At 35.8% G+C, this 21,774-nt stretch overlaps 1 pseudogene; it reads right to left on the reverse strand.

Moving 5' to 3' along the window:
* Positions 1-484: 484 nt before the first annotated feature.
* LOC143388009 (coiled-coil domain-containing protein 39-like) lies at positions 485-20,021 on the reverse strand (annotated as a pseudogene).
* Positions 20,022-21,774: the final 1,753 nt, after the last annotated feature.

The raw sequence follows: 21,774 nt of genomic DNA on the forward strand, positions 1-21,774 counted from the left end.
CATTATTATCTCAATGGCTTGCTGGCGTAATCTCTCAACCACTCCATTCTGGCAAAAATGCCATGCGCCATTTGGACTTGGCTATGGCTCTCAGCAAATGGCATTGATATTGTGGTAACTTTTAACCAGATTTACTGTGAGAATCAGGAGCAGAAAGTAGAACTTAAAGGTTTAAAACCTGTAATTTGGCCAGAAACATGCCTATAAAGCTGATGCTAAAGAGGTTATGCTTGTTGAAGATACTATCGCCCCTAAGGAGATTCTAAGTCCTTGGCACAGACACAACAAAAAAGATGCCTTGAGGGCATCTCAGGGATTCTCAAGACCATACCCACTACCTCTAGAGTGGAGAAGAGAAAATTTCTTTGAGATGAGATCATGGGGGCACCTTGATCTTACAGGGGACCTAAAAAGTTGTTTCACCATGCTGAACTATGCAGGCACTCAGAGGCCACTTCAGCCTGTGCTGCTTTATCCAGAAGACTCAGGTTTTGTGTGAACTGGCAACAGAACTTAGCATGTCCACACAGTGCTGGTTGTGAAGCTTCTTGATTTGTGTCTTCCAAAGACCAAGTGTAGACTTTTTCTCTTCTACCAACTTCTTAAGCTCAACACTTTTGGTTTCAAGGACTTGTTTTTCTTCTCAATTAATCTCTTCCTTTAACTATGACATTTTCCATTATACTTGCTGAATGTAAAAATTCTGACTGTACATAATTTCTTGCTCTTTCAAGATTTCAAAATCCTGTCTATCTATCTGATGGTTGAGAAGTTTTAGAAAGGAGTAAATTTCTTCAGTTTCTGAAATGAGAACTTTTCTTTCACTGTCTCAGTCTGTAGCTCTTGAACTTTTTTATATAACACATTTTCAGTTTGTTCAACTGAGCTTCTGTTGTTTCTCATGAATGTCTGTCTTTACTTTGGAAATAGTCATCCTTAGGTGACTATCTAAATCACTGAAAGTTCTACTCAGAGTGGCTTGAATCCACCTCATTCTGTAGCAGACTTCTACTAGCTTCATGGTGTTAATATTCCATTCTACATTTTAAACTTTATACCCAGCAGCAGAAATTCTCTTCTCATAATCTGTGTTATTCCCAAACTCACTTTCTAGTAACTTCATCTTTTCTTAACCAAAATTTCTTTTTCTCTCATTTTATGGTTTACCTTTGTTAATGCCAAGGCAGTTACTTATCTCTTGATCCATCATTTGCATCTGTTATATTGGGTTCTCCAATTGCTGAATAAGTTCTTATCTTTCACTGTGAAGCTTACAAAAATCCTGTGCTGCTTTATCCTGTTGTAACTGTGCACTTAAGAGTTTCTGTAAGTTCATTTTAAAGAATCTTTGTTCCCTGATTACATTTCAAAGTCAGTCTTTCTAATTGCAGGGTCAGTGCACTAATTTTATTATCATCTTGCTGTGAATGTTTCTGAAGAGTGAGGGCATCACTATCTTTAGGAACTGGTTCTTCTATCTAGGCTTCCAATGTTTGCTGGTCCCAGTTTATTTGACATTTCAAACCATCCAATTCTGGAGTAGCTTTAAATATGCCATTTTCCTTTTTCTGGATTGAAGCCATCTCATTTTCTAGTTGTTGGATTTCATCCTTCACTTGTACCAATTCTCTTTGAGTAACAGCCTTAAAATGTTCTTTACTTTCAATTTTATGTTTTGTCATTTTGTAAAAAGACTGTAAATGAGAATTCTTGCTTAAAAATTTTTTGAGAGCAAAGTAAGAGAACTTATTAGAGAAATAGAAAGAAAAAAGAACTCCCAAAGGGGGAGGGGTCCAATGAAAGGGATACCTTGCTAAAAATTTTAAGGTGAGAAGTCATAATGTTAATTTGATCTTAATAATCACATATCTGATCTTGCAATTTTGATCTTTCATTCTGGAACTTTAATAAAGTTTTGAAGTCTGGTAAGTCCTAGATCAAGATGCTGGTCAATTTGATTTCTCATGAGCACCCTCTTCCTAGCTTGCAGACAGATGACTTTTTCCTGTGTCTTGCATGGCAAAGGGTTAAAATGTTCTGAAATCTTAAAGGCAGCAACTATATCAGCTTATTTTCAAGGGGGTCAGAAGTTTTTTAGGCAGGAAGAAGTAAGGAAGGAAAGAGGAAGAAAGGATGAAAATCATAAAATAAAGATGGAAGGCTATAATATAGAAAACTAATTTAAGGAATTCAATTACATGAAAAAGCCTGTCATTAGCAACAAGATAATAAGGTCTGAATTATGTCTAATTAAAAATGCCATTTATCAAGTGTGTCAGATATTGTATTAGCTACTATTTGTCTCTAATCCATACAATCATTATTTGAGATACCTAATAGTATCTCCATTTAGGAAAAAAAAATACTTAGTAACACTAAGTGACTTTATCAAGGATGCCTAGGCAACTGACATCTAGGATTCAAATTCAGGTCTCTTTGACACAAAACTTCTGTGTGTTTTAAGGTTGACTTACTTGAACTGATAGTACAAGTGACTTTAAATCACTGTAACCTAGAAAGAACTTCAGTCCTCAGTGTGCGTGAGGGCCAGCCCTAATTCAAATAAATGTCTCATACAGAGTAATTCAGAGTTTAAGATCTATCTAGTCTTTGTAATAAAAGACATATGCCCATGAGATCAACTTGGTCTTTGAGATCAGTGAAATTTTTCCTGTTTATCCTCCTGATGAAAATCAAGTCTGGAATATCTGGCGTTAGTACTCTTGGATTACAAGTAAAGAAGCCAGATGGAGCTAACTTCTGCATAACAGGACAGCAAATTATACTGGAATAAGGGAATGTTATGGAGTCCCTTGGGAAGAGTTGGACTACAGACAGGACTGGAAGTGGGTTCTGAAAATAGGAACTACCGAGAACTTAGACAGAAGTCTGTTTCAAATGCCTTCATTTTTCTATGCACATGCTTCTTTTCTTCCTCCACACTTTTGCTTTCTCTGCTTCCCAATCTATAAAGCCATACACAATACTCCTGACTTTATGTATTTGTTATTTAATTCAGATTAGAGACTACAATGAGATCACTCTGATCAAGTAAAAAACCAGCAGTCTACTTCTGGTTAAAAAAACAGAAAAAAAAAAAATATATATATATATAATTTTTTTCTTGGAAATAAAAAGGCTTCTGGAAGAACCAGTGAAGATCAACTCACAATGGAATGATTGTGGAGGAGGCAGTGAGGCAAAGGTAATTAAGGGATCTTTATGAACTAGGCAGATATTCTAAAAGATGTCCACTGCATGAAAAATATCTACAGTGTGCAGCTGAAATAGATATGAGATTTGGAGCAACAGATTTAGATTTGTATATTGTCCCATCAAGCCACATAAACCTTCACAGATCATTTAAAGTTGGTTTAAAAGAAACTCAGATTTATAATTTTCATTTGAAAAACTGTATTGATATTATAAACCTTAGTCTTAACAATGTCTATGATGCTAGAAAACAGAGTATATAATACAGCTACACATAGATGGTGCTAAGACTTTGATATTTGGCATTATTAGTTCTCTTACATCTTAATTTATTTTGTGTATTCTATGTGCAAAACAAACTCCATTTTCAAAACTACTGTGTATAATCAAAATAACTTGAAAGTTCAACAAAATAAAAGAAATTATGCCATTATCCACAAATATTATTATCTTCTTAAGTCCAATCTTTGTACATTGTGTTCATTTGATAAGCAACTGATTTATTTTCCAGTATTGGATATATTTATTAGTAAAAACTTTGTGGTGTGTTACTGAAGAAACCAAAAGCATTCAACTGTCTGGACACAATTTTTTTGAATTTGCATCTCCCACCTGACCACAGTTTATCTTTTTAAAATCTGATTAATGGTTGTTATTCTGCTCTTTTGAAAATTTTTTTTCAAGAATCTTGAATTTATAAATGTATCAGGCTACACCTTAGAATTAAAGTGAAATAATGTATATAAGCCTAATTGTGGCTTTTTAACAGTCTTGGGCATACGGGCAGTGGAGGGTATATTCCCAAGTGTGTCAGCTGCTTCTGTGTCTCCCAGGGTAACTGCTCATTTGGGTGGCTGCTTCTTGCAAGGCATTTCCATTTTCACATACTCTTGTACCCACAGATTAGGTTAATGAGATAACGGTTAAAAATTGAAAACATTTGTACTGTCCCCTTACTGCCTTAAAAAAGTCCCCTCACAAAGAAATTAAAAATAACCACGGATTTTTCTCCAAAACCCCCTAAAGAGGAATGAATGTAAGTCTTTGCTGAGGTTCTCCTGCAGGCACTGAGGATTAGATAGCAGCAAGGTGAAACCTATAAGCCAGTTGTGTGTCATTATTGCTCCTTAAGTTCACACTGCTGACAGCCATATGCATGGCTTTCTTTAAAACAAAACAAAAACCAAACTCCTACTCTTAGAATTTATACACTTTCTGAAAATTGATTTCCTCTGTATGTACCCTTATTTCCCATCTGTTCACAGAAAATGTTTGTCAGATGCCACATTTCGTACAAAGGAAAAAAACAGGAAATTGTGGTAATAATTTAATAATAATGATATTTCTCCTATCATAAATAATAGCCAGCACAATTGAATTCATACTGATAAAGATCATACTAGATATTTATTATATCAGATTTGAGAGATGTTAAACATGTTTAATATCATAAATAGAATATAACAAAATGCAGTCCAACTCAGGTCTCTATCATTCAAAACTTACATTTTCAGTCACAATATTGTCATTCATACTTTACGCACATCACAATGGGCCCTTTGGTCCTGTCTTTAGGTCATGAAGTTGGGTTCATGGATACACTGAATAGAGGAATGCTTCTACATCATGAATAATAATAATAATGTAACTGTAAATGAAATAAACTACAAAAGTATCAGAAGTTTTTGCCACTAAATCCAAAACAAGTGAATCTTCAACACTGTGTTGTTTTAGAAGTAAAAAAAGAAACATGACACTACATCTCACTTGAGGATAATAGAAGACTCAAATGGTTCTTAGTAGACATTACTGGTACATGTGAGTTGTTAAAACATGTGAATCTTTAATAAAATATTATCAAATTAAATCAAACAATTTATAAAAGTCCAATATATCATGCTCAAATGTTATCTTAGAAATTCAAGGTTGATTTAACACTTAAAATCTGTTAACATAATTCACCAAATCAACAGAATAACAAAGAAAAATATGATCATTTCCAGTCAATTAGAGTCTTTGTTATTGCAAGTTAGAAAATATATGGAGCCACTAGCTGACTTAAGATAGATTCAAAAATCTAATAAGTTAACATATAAAATCACAAGCTATGTAAAGAACATATAGAATCATGAGCTAAATTGTGAGTGGTCAGCATGCTTGTCACTATAAAAGCATTGAAAAAAGTATTATCAAAGTTTGAAAAAAAAAAGGCTAGTACACCATTAGCAGAGGATGAAAAGTTCAGGAAGAAACTGATACAGTGTACTAGAAGTACATACATTATTACTGCTCTGTTGAACACTGCTATATTCAGCACTGCTATGTTGGCATGTAAAAATTGTCAAAATTCCTGTCCTCAGAGAATTGTATATAGGATTTATACTTCGTGTACTGATGAATTATGGCAAAATAATTTCCACATAGAAAATTGAAAGTTAGAAACAGGGCTTGCTGGGTTGGAAAATAAAATGGCTTCTCACCCCCACTCCCACCCCCAAAATATGATCATTTCAACAGATAAAGAAAGAATAGTTGACAAAAATCCAATCTGTATTCATGTTTAAAAATCTCTTTACACAATTATGATCAACAAAGAACATTTTTACCAAGATAAAGGGCGTCTAGAAAAATCCCAGCACTTTCATCCTACATAACGGTAAAACACTGAATGTGTTCTTCCTAAGATCAAGGACAAGGTGGGATGCCCCTTCTCAAAACTTCACCCAAAGGCTCCTGTGTTAAAGGCATAGTTCAACAATTTATTGGCTATCTTAGTGGATAAAGAAAGGAACTAGAAATGTGAAGTACAGTAAATAAAAAGAAAAATAATTTGCATCTGAAGTGATTATCTACAAAATCAATAACATTTCTACAAAATAAAAATAACTTATAGAACACACTTTTCTTTTTAAATTAAGTTCATTTTTTTTCAATAGAAATTAAAATATTGTGCATATTAATGGAGTACCATATGATGTTTTGTTACTTGTATACATTATGCAATCAGTTTAAGCATATCTTTCCCCTCAAATATTTATTTATTATATGGAGAGAACATTGGAAATCCTTCCTTCTAGTTTTTTGAGATCTACAGTGTCCAGTTGCTATCTCCAGTCCCCTCTCTGTGCAGTAGCACACCAGAACATCCTATTCCTAACTGCGGCTTAGTGCCATTTGCTATGATTTGGAAGAGTCAAATCATAGGCTCCTGTGTTAAAGGCATAGTTCTTGTCCTTGGCACCATTTGGAGATGTAGCCTTTAAAAGGTGGAGCTCAGTGGGAGTTTTTCTGGTCCTGGAGGTATGCCTTTACCAGGACATTAGGACCCCAGCCCCATCCTGTCTCTTTACTTCCAGTCTTCCCGGTGATTGAAGCAGCCCTACTCTACTATGTGCTATTCAACAGGATGTGCTGTTTCACCACAGGCACCAACGCAAGCAGGACTAACTGTGGACTGAAACCTCTAAAACCATGAGCTCAAATAAACATCTCTCTTATTATTTCAGGTATTTGTAACAGTAACAGAAAGCCAACGAACACATTAATTAGCCTTTTCCCATTCCTTACTCCCCTCCACTTTCCCCAGCCTGTGGTGGCCACCATTCTCCTCTTAACTTTGTTCAGATCAATTTTTTAATTAATTATTTCTTTTAAATTTTATTCTAATTTGTTATATATGACAGCACAATGCATTATAATTCACATTACACATACAGAACACAATTTTTCACATCTCTGGTTGTATACAAAGTATATTCACACCATTCATGTCTTTATACATATATTTGGGGTAATGATGTCCTACCCCCATGCCCCTCCCTTCCCCTCCCTACACTTTGCCATATCTAGAGTTCATTTAATCCTCCCATGCTCCCCCTCCCAACCCCACTATGAATCAGCCTCCTTATATCACAGAAAACATTCGACATTTGTTTTTTTGGGATTGACTAACTTCACTTAGCATTATATTCTTCAACTCCATCTATTTATATGTTATTTTTTACTCTCCTTTATTGCTGAGTAAAATTCCACTGTGAATATATACCACATTTTCTTTATCCATTCATCTACTGAAGGGCATCTAAGTTGATTCCACATTCTAGCCATTGTGAATTGTGATGCTATAAACATTGATGTGGCTGTGTCACTGTAGTATGCTGTTTTTAAGTCCTTTGAGTATAGACCAAGGAGTGGGATAACTGGGTCAAAAAGTGGTTCCATTATCAGTTTTCCAAGGAATATCCATTCTGCTTTCCAGATTGGCTGCATCAATTTGTAGTTCCACCAGTAGTGTGTGAGTGTACCTCTTTCCCCACATCCTCTCCAAAACTTTTTGTTGTTTGTGTTCTTACTAGCTGTCATTCTGACTTGAGTGAAATGAAATCTTAGAGTAGTTTTGATTTGTATTTCTCTAATTGCTAGAGATGATGAACATTTTATATATATATATATATATATATATATATATATATATATATATGTTGATTGATTGTTTATCACCTTCTGAGAAGTGTTCAGTTCCTTGGCTCATTTATTGTTTGGGCTATTGTGTGTGTGTGTGTGTGTGTGTGTGTGTGTGTGTGTGTTTAGCTTTTTAAGTTCTTTATATACCCTAGAGATTAGTGCTCTATCTGAAGTGCAATTGGTAAAAATTTGCTCCCAAGCTATAGGCTCTCTAGTTTACCTCACTGATAGTTTCTTTTGCTGAGAAGAAGCTTTTTAGTATGAATTCATCCCATTTATTAATTCTTGATTTTAATTCTTGTGCTATAGGATATTAAGAAAGTTGGGGCCTAATCCAATATGATGGAGATTTGGGCCTACTTTTTCTTCTGTTAGAGGTAGGGTCTCTGGTTTAATTCCTAGGTTCTTGATCCACTTTGAGTTTAGTTTTGTGCATGGTGAGAGAAAGGGGTTTAATTTCATTTTATTGCATATGGATTTCCAGTTTTCCCAGCATGATTTGAAGAGGCTATCTTTTCTCCAATTTGTGTTTTTGGCACCTTTGTTTAATATAAGATAACTGTGATTATGAGGGTTAGTCTCTGTGTCCTCTATTCTGTACCATTGATCTACCAGTCTGTTTGGGTGCCAATACCATGCCGTCTTTGTTACTATTGATCTGTAGTATAGTTTGAGGTCTTATTGTGATGCCATCTGCTTTACACTTCTTGCTAAGGATTAGTTTAGCTATTCTGTGTATCTTATTTTTCCATTTTTTTTTTTTTTTGCTATTTCTATGAAGAATGTCATTGGGATTTTGATTGGAATTGCAGTAAATCAGTATAATGCTTTTGGTAATATGCTCATTTTGACAATATTATTCTGCCTATCCAAGAACAAGGGAAACCTTTCTCTTTTAAGGTCTTCTTTCATTTCTTTCTTTAGGGATCTGTAGTTTTTGTTGTAGAGGTCTTTCACATCTTTTGTTAGATTAATTCCCAAATATTTTATTTTATTTTTGAGGCTATTGTAATTGTGGGTGGTAATTTTCCTCATTTCCCTTCCAGAGGATTTGTCACTGCTATACAAAAATACCTTTGATTTATGGGTATTGATTTTGTATCCTGCTACTTTGCTGGATCTATTTACTAGTTATAGAAGTTTTCCGGTGGAATTTTTTGGGTCTTCTAGGTATAGAATCATATCATCAGCAAATAGTGCTAATTTGAGTTCTTCTTTTCCTATCTATATCCCTTTAATTACTTTCATCTAATTTCTCTGGTCAGTGTTTCAAGAACTATGTTAAATAGAAGTGGTCAAAGAGGGCATCCCTGTCTTGTTGTAGTTTTTAGAGGGAATGCTTTCAGTTTTTCTCTATTTAGAACGATGTTGGCCTGGGGCTTAGCATAGATAGCTTTCACAATGCTGAGATACGTTCCTGTTATTTCTAGTTTTTCTAGTGTTTTGAACATGAAGTGGCGCTATATTTTGTCAAGTGCTTTTACTGCATCTATTGAGATGATCATGTGGTTTTTATCATTAAGTCTATTGTAGTGATGAATTACATTTGTTGTTTTCTGTGTGTTGAATCAACCTTGCCTCCCTGGGATGAACCCCACTTGATCATGGTGCATGATCTTTTTGACATGTTGCTGTATTCGATTTGCCAGAATTTTATTGAGAATTTTTGCGTCTGTATTCATTAGAGATATTGGTCTGAAGTTTTCTTTCCTTGTTGTGTCTTTGCCTGGTTTTGGAATCAGGGTGATATTGGCCTCATAGAATGAGTTTGGAAATGCTCCCACTTTTTCTATTTTTTGAAATAAATTGAAAAGTATTGGTATTAGTTCTTCTTTAAAGGTGTTGTAGAACTTGGTTGTGTATCCATCTGGTTCTGGGCATTTCTTTGTTGGTAGGCTTCTGATGGTGTCTTCTATTTCATCGCTTGAAATTGTTCTGTTTAAATTGTGTATATCTTCCTGATCCAATTTGGGCAAATCATATGACTTTAGAAATTTGTTAATGTCTTCAATATTTTCTATTTTATTGGAGTACAAGTTTTCAAAATAATTTCTAATTATCTTCTGTATTTCTGAAGTGTCTGCTGTGGTATTTCCTTTCTCATCATATATGTTACTAATTTGAGTTTTCTCTCTCCTTCTTTTCATTAGCATGGCTAAATAAACAAAATTGGTCTGTCAATTTTATTTATTTTTTCAAAGAACCAACATTTTGTTCCACCAATTTTTTCAATTGTTTCTTTTGCTTCAATTTCACTGATTTCAGCTCTGATTTTAATTATTTCCTGTTTTCTACTACTTTTGGTGTTGATTTGTTCTTCTTTTTTTCTAGAGCTTTGAGATATAATGTTCAGTCATTTATTTGTTGACTTTTTCTTCTTTTAAGGTATGAATTCCATGCAAGGAACTTTCCTCTTAGTACTGCCTTTATAGTGTTCCAGAGATTTTGATATATTTCCCCTCTAAGATTTTTTTTAATCTCCTCCTTGAAGTCTTTTGCAACCCCTTGTTCATTCAGTAGCATAATATTTAGTCTCCAGGTGCTGAAGTGGATTTTATTTCTTATTTTATCATTGATTTATAATTTCACTCCTTTATAATCTGATAGAATGCAGGGTAGTATCTCTACTTTTTCACATTTGCTAAGAGTTGCTTTGCAGCATAATATATGGTCTATTATTTTATTATTGTATTTATTTATTTATTTATTTTTATTGTTTGTTCAAAACATTAAAAAGCTCTTGACATATCATATTTCATATATTAGAATCAAGTGGGTTATGAACTCCCATTTTTACCCCAAATACAGATTGCAGAATCACATCGGTTACACATCCACATTTTTACATAATGCCAAATTAGTAAGTGTTGTATTCTGCTACCCTTCCTATCCTCTACTATCCCTCCTCCCCTCCCCTCCCATCTTCTCTCTCTACCCCATCTACTGTAATTCATTTCTATCCTTGTTTTTTTTTCCCATTCCCCTCACAACGTTTTATATGTAATTTTGTATAACAATGAGAGTCTCCTTCCATTTCCATGCAATTTCCTTTTTCTCTCCCTTTCCTTCCCACCTCTTGTCTCTGTTTAATATTAATCTTTTCCTCCTGCTCTTCCTCTCTGCTCTGTTCTTAGTTGCTCTCATTATATCAAAGAAGACATTTGGCATTTGTTTTTTAGGGATTGGCTAGCTTCACTTAGCATAATCTGCTCTAGTGCCATCCATTTCCCTGCAAATTCCATGATTTTGTCATTTTTTAGTGCTGCGTAATACTCCATGGTATATAAATACCACATGTTTTTTATCCATTCTTCTATTGAAGGGCATCTGGGTTGGTTCCACAGTCTAGCTATTGTGAATTGTGCTGCTATGAACATCGATGTAGCAGTATCCCTGTAGTACACTCTTTTAAGGTCTTCAGGGAATAGTCCAAGAAGGGCAATAGCTGGGTCAAATGGTAGTTCCATTCCCAGCTTTCCCAGGAATCTCCATACTGCTTTCCAAATTGGCCGCACCAATTTGCAGTCCCACCAGCAATGTATAAGAGTACCCTTTTCCCCACATCCTCCCCAGCACTTGTTGTTGTTTGAATTCATAATGGCTGCCAATCGTACTGGAGTGAGATGGTATCTTAGGGTGGTTTTGATTTGCATTTCTCTGACTGCTAGAGATGGTGAGCATTTTTTCAGGTACTTGTTGATTGATTGTATGTCCTCCTCTGAGAAGTGTCTGTTCAGGTCCTTGGCCCATTTGTTGATTGGGTTATTTGTTATCTTATTGTTTAATTTTTTGAGTTGTTTGTATACTCTGGATATTAGGGCTCTATCTGAAGTGTGAGGAGTAAAAATTTGTTCCCATGATGTAGGATCCCTATTTACCTCTCTTATTGTTTCTCTTGCTGAGAAAAAACTTTTTAGTTTAAGTAAGTCCCATTTGTTGATTCTTCTTATTAACTCTTGTGCTATGGGTGTCCTATTGAGGAATTTGGAGCCCGACCCCACAATATGTAGATCAGAGCCAACTTTTTGTTCTATCAGATGCAGAGTCTCTGATTTGATATCAAGCTCTTTGATCCATTTTGAGTTAACTTTTGTGCATGGCGAGAGGAGGGGATTCAGTTTCATTTTGTTGCATATGGATTTCCAGTTTTCCCAACACCCTTTGTTGAAGATGCTATCCTTCCTCCATTGCATGCTTTTAGCCCCTTTATCAAATATAAGATAGTTGTAACTTTGTGGATTAGTCTCTGTGTCCTCTATTCTGTACCATTGGTCCACCCGCCTGTTTTGGTACCAGTACCATGCTGTCTTTGTTACTATTGCTCTGTAATACACTTTGAAATCTGGTATCGTTATATTGCCTGATTCACACTTCCTGCTTAGAGTTGCTTTTGCTATTCTGGGTCTTTTATTTTTCCATATGAATTTCATGATTGCTTTATCTATTTCTACAAGAAATGCCATTGGGATTTTGATTGGCATTGCATTAAACCTATAGAGAACTTTTGGTAATATCGCCATTTTGATGATGTTAGTTCTGCCTATCCATGAACAGGGTATATTTTTCCATCTTCTAAGATCTTCTTCTACTTCTCTCTTTAGGGTTCTGAGGTTTTCATTGTATAAATCTTTCACCTCTTTTGTAAGGTTGATTCCCAAGTATTTTTTTTTTTTTTTGAGGATATTGTGAATGGGGTGTTTTTCCTCATTTCCGTTTCAGAAGTTTTGTTGCTGATATACAGAAATGCCTTTGATTTATGCATGTTGATTTTATATCCTGCCACTTTGCTGAATTCATTTATTAGTTCTAATAGTTTTTTTGTAGACCCTTTTGGGTCTTCTGGTTATAGAATCATGTCACCTGAAAATAGTGATAATTTAAGTTTTTTTTTTCCTATTTTTATGCGTTTAATTCCTTTCGTCTGTCAAATTGCTCTGGCCAGTGTTTCGAGAAGTATATTGAATAAAAGTGGTGATAGAGGGCACCCCTGTCTTGTTCTAGATTTTAGAGGGAATGCCTTCAATTTTTCTCCATTCAGAATGATGCTAGCCTGAGGCTTAGCATAGATAGCTTTTACAATGTCGAGGAAAGTTCCTGTTATCCCTAGTTTTTCTAGAGTTTTGAACATAAAGGGATGCTCTACTTTCTCGAATGCTTTTTCTGTGTCTATCGAGATGATCATACGGTTCTTATCTTTAAGTCTATTGATGTGGTGAATAACCTTTATTGATTTCCATATATTGAACCATCCTTGGATCCCAGGTATGAATCCTACTTGATCATGGTGCACAATTTTTTTGATGTGTTTTTGTATTCGATTCGCCAGAATTTTATTGAGGATTTTTGCATCTAGGTTCATTAGAGATATTGGTCTATAGTTTTCTTTCTTTGAGGTGTCTTTGTCTGGTTTCGGAATCAGGGTGATGTTGGCCTCATAGAATGAATTTGGAAGACCTCCCTCTTTTTCTCTTTCCTGAAATAACTTGAAAAGTATTGGTATTAATTCTTCTTTAAAGGTTTTGTAAAACTCCGCTGTATACCCATCCGGTCCTGGGCTTTTCTTTTTTAAAAAAAAAAAAAAATATGTATTTTTCAGTTTTAGGTGGACACAATATCTTTATTTTATTTTTACATGGTGCCGAGAATTAAACCCAGTGCCTCACGCATGCTGGGCTAGCGCTACCACTTGAGCCACATCCCCAGCCCCCTGGGCTTTTCTTGGTTGGTAGTCTTTTGATTGCTTCTTCTATTTCATCCATTGATATTGGTCTGTTCAAATTGTGTGTATCCTCCTGACTCAGTCTGGGCAAATCATATGACTTAAGAAATTTATCAATGTCTTCACTATCTTCTATTTTATTGGAATAATGTTTTTCAAAATAATTTCTAATTATCTTCTGTATTTCTGTAGTATCTGTTGTGATGTTGCCTTTTTTCATCCCGTATGTTAGTAATTTGAGTTCTCTCTCTTCTTCTCTTCGTTAGCATGAGTAAGGGTCTGTCGATCTTATTTATTTTTTTGAAGAAACAACTTTTAGTTTTTAATTTTTTCAATACTTCCTTTTGTTTCCATTTTGCTGATTTCCGCTCTAATTTTAATTATTTCTTGCCTTCCACTACATTTGCTGTTGTTTTGCTCTTCCTTTTCTAGGGCTTTGAGATGAAGTGTGAGCTCATTTATTTGTTGTTTTTTTCTTTTTTTGAGGAATGACCTCCAGGCGATGAATTTCCCTCTTAAAACTGCTTTCATTGTGTCCCATAGATTCCGATATGTTGGGTCTGTATTTTCATTTATCTCTAAGAATTTTTTGATTTCCTCCTTTATGTCTTCTGTAACCAATTGATCATTCAGTAACATATTGTTCATTTTCCATGTGATGTAGGATTTTTCCTTCCTTCTTTTATCATTGATTTCCAGTTTCATTCCATTATGATCAGATAAAATGCATGGTATTATCTCCACCCCTTTATATTTACTGAGGGTTGCCCTATGGCATAATATATGGTCTATTTTTGAGAAGGATCCATGTGCTGCTGAGAAAAAAGTATATCCAGTTGGTGATGGTTGATATATTCTATATATGTCAGTTAAGTCTAGGTTATTGATTGTGATATTGAGTTCTATAGTTTCTTTATTCAACTTTTGTTTGGAGGATCTGTCCAATGGTGAGAGAGGTGTGTTGAAGTCACCCATAATTATTGTGTTGTGGTCTATTTGATTCTTGAACTTGAGGAGAATTTGTTTTATGAACATCGCACCATTATTTGTTGCATAAATATTGACAATTTTTATGTCTTGTTGGTCAATGATTCCTTTTAACAGTATATAATGTCCTTTCTTATCCGTTTTGATTTACTTAGTCTTGAAGTCAATTTTATTCAATATGAGGATTGCCACCCCTGCTTGCTTACGAGGACCATGTGCGTGGTATATTTTTTCCCAACCTTTCATCTTCAGCCTGTGTATATCTTTTCCAATCAGATGTGTCTCCTGGAGGCAGCATATTGTTGGATTTGTTTTTTTAATCTATGTTACCAGCCTATGTTGCTTTATTGGAGAGTTTAAGCCATTAACGTTTAGAGTTACTATTGATATATGGTTTGTACTTCCAGCCATGTTTGATTATTTATCTTTTTTTTTTAAATTTAGTTTGTTTCTCCATGATTAGCTTTTCCCCTGCCCTCTGTCTTTACTGAGGCACTTCCCACTGATGGTTTTGGTTATTGTTTTTCATTTCTTCATCGTGTAGTGTTTTGCTCAAGATGTTTTGCAATGCTGGTTTTCTGCCTGCAAATTCTTTTAACTGTTGTTTATCATGAAAGATTTTTATTTCGTTGTTGTACCTGAAGCTTAATTTTGCTGGATACAAAATTCTTGGTTGGCATGCATTGTCTTTCAGAGTTTGAAATATGTTGTTCCAGGATCTTCTTGCTTTCAGCGTCTGTGATGAAAAATCCATTGTTAACCTTATTGGTTTACCCCTGAATGTAATCCGCCTTTTTTCTCTTGTAGCTTTTAATATTTTCTCTTTGTTCTGTATATTGGATATCTTCATAACAATGTGTCTTGGCATAGGTCTACTGTGATTTTGTATGCTCGGTGTCCTGTATGCATCTACAATTTGTATATCCGTTTCCTTTTTTATTTCTGGAAAGTTTTCTATAATTATTTAATTCAGAAGGTTGCTCATTCCCTTGGTTTGAACCTCTATACCTTCCTCTATTCCGATGACTCATAAGTTTGGTTTTTTTATGTTATCCCATATCTCTTGGATGTTTTTCTCGTGATTTTTTACCAGCCTTTCTGAGTTGGCTAGACTCTTTTCAAGATGATATATTTTGTCCTTCATTATCTGACGTTCTGGCTTCTACTTGCTCCACTCTGTTAGTGATACTCTCATTTCAGTTTTTAATTTGATTCATAGTTTCCTTCATTTCTAGAATTTTTGTTTGATTTTTTTTATAATCTCTATCTCCTGATAAAGATGCTTAATTTCTTCTTTTATCTGTTTATGTAATTCATTTTCAATGTGTTCTTTCACTGTTTTAATTTGCTGTCTCATATCCTCTTTAAGGTTCCATTCCATCTGTCTAAGGTATTCCTTGAGTTCTTTATTTGACCATTCTTCTGATGCCTCTAGGTCCTCCTTAATATTTAGGCTGTCCTGCAATGTTTGTACTCCTTTCCTTCCTTGCTTTTTCATGCTGCTCATGTTACTTCTTGTTCTATTTGACTGCTGAGTTACTGTTTACTCCTACAAATTTATTTGATGCTTGAGAGGAAAGGTATTAGAAGGGAAGGGAAGAAGTCACTAAAGAGAATGAGAGTAAGCAGGTAGAATTCAAGGGAGGGGAAATAAGGAAATTGAAAATAAATGAAAAGACAAAAGAAAAAAATAGAAAAGAAAAAAAAATTTAAAAAAATAATAAAAAAATTAAAATTAAAATTAAAAAAATAATTAAAAAATTTAAAAAAAACAAAAAAATGAAAATAAAAAAAAAAAACAAATTAAAAAAAAAATTAATAAATGCAGTCTTAGAGTTTGATTAACTTCTCCTCCAGTAGGTGGCGCTGTGCCCACCCGGCCAAGTTTCTCCTCTCAATAGAGGGAACCAATCACTGTGCAGCAGCTCCTCCTCCCAGACTGGGCAGGTCTCCAATCCTGAGTGCCTAGGGCCTTCTCTTTTGTCTAGTCACTTCCCCACTTTTCCTCAAGCCAGGCCCCGCTCACAGGTGATGCTCACCACAATACTGGCTACACGCCAGGTCTGCTGCTCCCAGGAGCCCTATTTTCATGAACGACTGGGCACACTCTCCCTGTTTGCCTCCCTCAGACCCTAAGTTTGTAGAGCTTGGGGCTGAGAACCCTCAGCAAATTTTGCTTGCCCTCCTGTAGCCATGCCCCCGGTAGCTGGTGCAAGACACCTCAGTTGTCAGCACTGGTGGGAGCGGTAGCCGGGAATTCCACGCCGTGGGTCTCGCACAACCCCTGATTCCCTAGGTCTGGCTATCTCGATCACGGTAGAGCTGGGAGGGGCCCTTAAGGTTTCCCTGCTGTGTGGAGAGGGAAGGCTAGGGGGTTACACACCTGTTGCAGCTGGTTTCAAGGAAGTTATTTCCTCCGCCTCATTCTGGTGATGTCAGTTCTCTGCCATGGTGGTATCCCATGCAAATGGCGACAGTTCGTTCCCTTTGCCGGGTGACCAATGCAACAGGTGGGTCCTGATTGGTTCTCCCAAGCCCCGTTTCAATCCTGTGGCCACTGCCTATGAAGGCTCGGTTGGTATTAACCTCCGCAGTTCAAAAGGGCCAACCAGTTGTTTCAGTGGGATCGTTTAGTGCTGAGTCACAGCGGTTTGCCTTCGAGACGCAGGCGAACGGGAGCTTGAATTCAGCCGATCCGGGCTCAGTGTGTGTTCTCAGAGGCCCAGACTGTTTGCCCCAGAATCACATCAGCTCAGCATTGCCTAGTGATCCTGAGCAAACAGCATTTAGACGGTTTACGAGTCCCTATGCCCACACAGCTGAAGAGGTCAGAGACTTGATCTCTCTGCGCCCGCCGCCATGTTCATCTCTCTATATGGTCTATTTTAGAGAAGGACCCATGTGCTGCTTCTGAGAAGGAATTGTATTTGTTCATTGAAGGATGAAATATTCTATGTATATCAGTTAAGTCTAAGTTATTGATTGTATTATTGAATTGTATAATTTCTTTTTTCAGCTTTTGTTTGGATGATCTATCTAGTGGTAAAAAGAGGTATATTAAAATCACACACAATTATTGTGCTGTGGTCTATTTGACTCTTGAACTTGAAAAGAGTTTGTTTGATGAATATAGATGCTTCATTTTGGGGGCATATAAATTTATTATTGTTATGTCTTATTGATGAATGTTTCCCTTAAGCAGTTTGAAATATCCTTCTTTATCCCTTTTGGTTAACTTTGGATTTAAGTCTACTCTATTTGATATGAGGATGGAAACCCCTGCTCTCTTCCACAGTCCATGTGAGTGGTATAATTTTTCCCAACCTTTCATCTTTGGTCTGTGGATGTCTTTTCCCACGGGATGAATCTCTTGGAGGCAGCATATTGATGGGTCTTTTTAAAATTCAATCTGCCAGTCATGTCTTTTGATTGGGGAGTATAGGGCATTAACATTCAGGGTTATTATTGAGACGTAATTTGTATTCCCAGTCATTTTTGTTTATTTTTGGTATTTAACTTGACTTGGTTTCTCCTTCAATTAGTTTTTCCTTTAAGTAATATCTCCCTTTGCTGATTTTCATTGTTGTTTTTTTAATTCCTCTTTATAGAATATTTTGCTGAGGATGTTCTATAGTGTAGGTTTTCATGGTGTAAATTTTTTTAACTCTTGTTTATCATGGAAGGTCTTTTATTTCATTATCAAATCTAAAGCTTAATTTTTCTGGATATAAGATTATTGGTTGGCATCCATTTTCTTTTAGATCTTGATATATGTTTTTCTAGGATCTTCTAACAATCAGGGTCTGGGTTAAAAAATCTGCACATAATCTATTTGGTTTTCCCCTATATGTAATCTGATTCCTTTCTCTTGTGGCTTTTAATATTCTCTCTTTATTCTGTATGTTACGCATTTTCATTATAATGTTCCTTGATGTGGATCTGTTGTGATTTTTTTATATTTGGCATCCTATAAGCCTCTTGAATTTGGTTTTCCAATTTATTCTTTATGTCTGGAAAATTTTCTAATATTATTTCGTTGTGGTTTGGAACACTATTTCTTTCTCTATTGCAATAACTCTTAAATTGGTCTTTTTTTTTTTTTTTTTTTTTTTTTGCTATCCCATATTTCTTGAATGTTCTGCTCATGGTTTCTTACCATTTTCACTGTGTGGTCTATGTTATTTTCAAGATTATATATTTTGTCTTAATTGTCTGAAGTACTGTCTTTTAATTTGATTTATTGTTCTTTCATTTCAAGGATATCTGTTTTTTTTTTTTTTTTAGAAACTCTATCTCTCTATTGTGGTAATCTTTTGCTTCCTGTATTTGTTTATGCAGCTCTTTGTCAAAATGATCTTTTGCTGCCTATATTTGCTCTTATATCATCCTTTAATTCACCAAATATTTTAATTGTGTACATCCTGAACTCTTTCTCTGTAATTTCTTATGCTGTGCTGATTATAGATTCTAATAATGTGACATCTTGATTTGTTTGGGACACTTTCTTTCCTTGCCTTCTCATATTGCTTGTGGGTCTTCCCTTCTATCTCTGTGGATCCGAGGTGTTACCATTTTTACCTGATAGGCGTATAGTGCCCCTGTAGGGATCCAATACATCTCCTTTGAGGTGAAGGACAATGTTATCAGATCCAATATAAACAATATACACCCTAAAAACAAATGCTTACTATTAAGACATTTATAGTTTGGTCACAATGTACAGAAATGGTGAATTTAATTATCTTTCTACAATATACTCAGTAGGTTTGTAAAGGGTTTACAGTTTCTGATGTGCACAAAGAACTGGGGGTGAGGAAAAGGATGATATATGCTGAGGAGGTAGGAGGTGAGGATATAGAGTTGTTATATCTTATGAAGTGAGAAAGAAAATCTAAAGAAAATTAGTAGCAGGAGAAGGGAGAGGAAGTAATTTTGGGTAGAGAGGTAAGTGGGAAGACAGTAAAGTACATAAAACAAACACACACATATATATTAAGAAAAATTTAAAAAATGTTGAAATAGTAGAAATTGGGGGCGGGGGGGAAGAATATACAACACAACTGTAATACACTATTTAGACGTCCCAATCCTCAAAATCCTAATTCATGCAAAGTACATGATTTCACATATATTGGGGATGTGAAGGCAGGAGAATAGAGAGGGAGATGGAAAAAAAATCTTGAAGGAAGAAACAGGAATTGTATTGATTAGAGATCAGTATCATTCCTGCTTCCCTTCTCATTCAGTAGGTGGGTCCTTTGTTAGCTGTTATCTCCGCCTTCAGGATGCTGAAGGTGATCAGGGTGTCACTGTGCCAGGGTAGTGGCTGCTGGGGAGAGGGGGAGTTAAAAATGTGTACCTGGATAGCCAGAGTCCCCAAACTGGGAGTTGCCCCCTACTGAAGAGTGTAATGAAGATGACCCAAGATGGAGGTGCTATGGAGTATTGGGTCGAGTGGGAGAGCCAAGCTATGGGCTTGGGCAATGAGTCCAGAGACAAGCTCTGTGGCTTGCAGTGTGTGGCTGTCGGCTGACTTCAGAACCTGTGTGAAGTTCTCAGGTGCAGGCAGGCTACTCTGCGTAGGGGACATCTGTGCTGCTGCAGAGTCCCAAGATGGCAGCAACCAGCGGATCTCCATGTTGGTAGATGGGGGTCCACTTGGGAGTGGCAGCCAGAATTCTGGCATGTAGAACGCTGCCAGATGTCCTGTGTGGGAGTGGCGTCAGTAATTTCTCTCAGGTGAGTGGCCGAAAGTTCTGCGTGGGTGCTGATGGTCCTACTCGAGTACCCAATAGTATTGCATAGGTGAGTATTTGGGACACCTACTCTGATGGTAAGGCCTAAAGGCCTGGATGGACACAGTGACTGTGATTCCTGTGCAGGAGCAGGAATATCGCTCGCAGAGAAGCAGTATTCTCACTACTTGAGTCCTAGGTCATGGAGTGACACAGAATGCTGCCTCCCTCTAGCCTGCCATCTTGGATCATCAGAAGAACTTTTTTAGATTCCACATATGAGCAAGGCCATTCAGTTACTGGTATTCCTGACTGGCTTATTCCACTGGTCTCCAGTTCCATCTATGTTATGAATGATAGGGGTTCTTTCTTTTTAATGGCTGCATAGCATTCCAAAGTATGTAAGTACTACATTTTCTTTATCCATCCAACATTTTATGATTACTTAAGTTTATTTCAATTTCTTGGTTATTGTGAACAGTGCTGCAGTGAATGTGGGAGTTCTGGTATCTCTTTGGTATGTTTCTTCAAATTTCTTTGGATATGTACCCGGGAGTGGAGTTGCTAGTGTATGGTAGTTTTATTTTTAATTTTTTGTGGACCTATATTCAGTAGTGGCTATGTTAATTTTTATTCTCATCAATAGTACACAAGGGTTCATTTTTCCTTGCATCCTAAGCAGCATTAGTTAATTTCTTATTTTTTGACAATAGCCATTCTTACCAGGGTGGAGTAATATTTTTTTGGAGTTTTGACTTGCATTTCCCTGGTGATTAGCAATTGTTGTCTCAGAATAAAAAATAAAAAGAATTGGGGATGTGATGACTTAGTGTTTAAGTGCCCCTATGTTCAACCTCTGTAACAAAGATAAAAACAAACAAACAACAACAACAAAAAAAAACACAGACATTCCTATTACTAACTTGGATCAACTTGATAACTTTAGTAACTATACAGTAAATAGTGCTTCATTATATATTTAAAGTTAATAGACATTTAAAAAACTTTAATTGATATTATCAAGTTTAGAATTTATGAAGAATAATGGAGTCTACTGAAAACATGCAATTACAAAAAAATGTGAAAGGTGTATATTCATATTAAAAAAACAAAACAAAACAGAAAATAAGAATCCCTACCCTACCTCATCACCCAACAATCAAAGCTTCCTTGGCCTTGGGACAATCCATTCTCCCTTGATCTCTGGCCACAGAGAACTACTAATTTGGTTTTTATCATTATAGATGACCTTGAATTTTCTGCATATTTATGTAAAGGCGATCACACTCTAATTTGTATCTACTTCCTGTTTTTCAATGCAATGATATTGTCAGTGAAGCTGCTGGAAACATTCATAAGCAGTTTTTTAGTGTGCACGTATGTTTTCATTTCTGTTATATAACTAGCATGGAATGTGGGATGAGAAATTCTTTAAACTTAGCCTCCATGGAGGGGGAAAAATAGAGACAAACACTCAAACAATAAGTAGTTAAATGACAAAGCCTGCTTATGATCTTCTATTCAAGCAAAGAATTGAGACTTAGAAGTCATCTTTAATTCATCTGCATGACACTTTCTCTGCAGAGAACCATGTTTTATACAATCTCATTAGTGTCTTTTTTCTCATTGTTGGGCTCTTTGGTTTTGCCTTATAGT

This window comes from Callospermophilus lateralis, chromosome 2 (genome assembly GCF_048772815.1).
Source record: "Callospermophilus lateralis isolate mCalLat2 chromosome 2, mCalLat2.hap1, whole genome shotgun sequence".
NCBI classification, from domain to species: Eukaryota; Metazoa; Chordata; class Mammalia; order Rodentia; family Sciuridae; genus Callospermophilus; species Callospermophilus lateralis.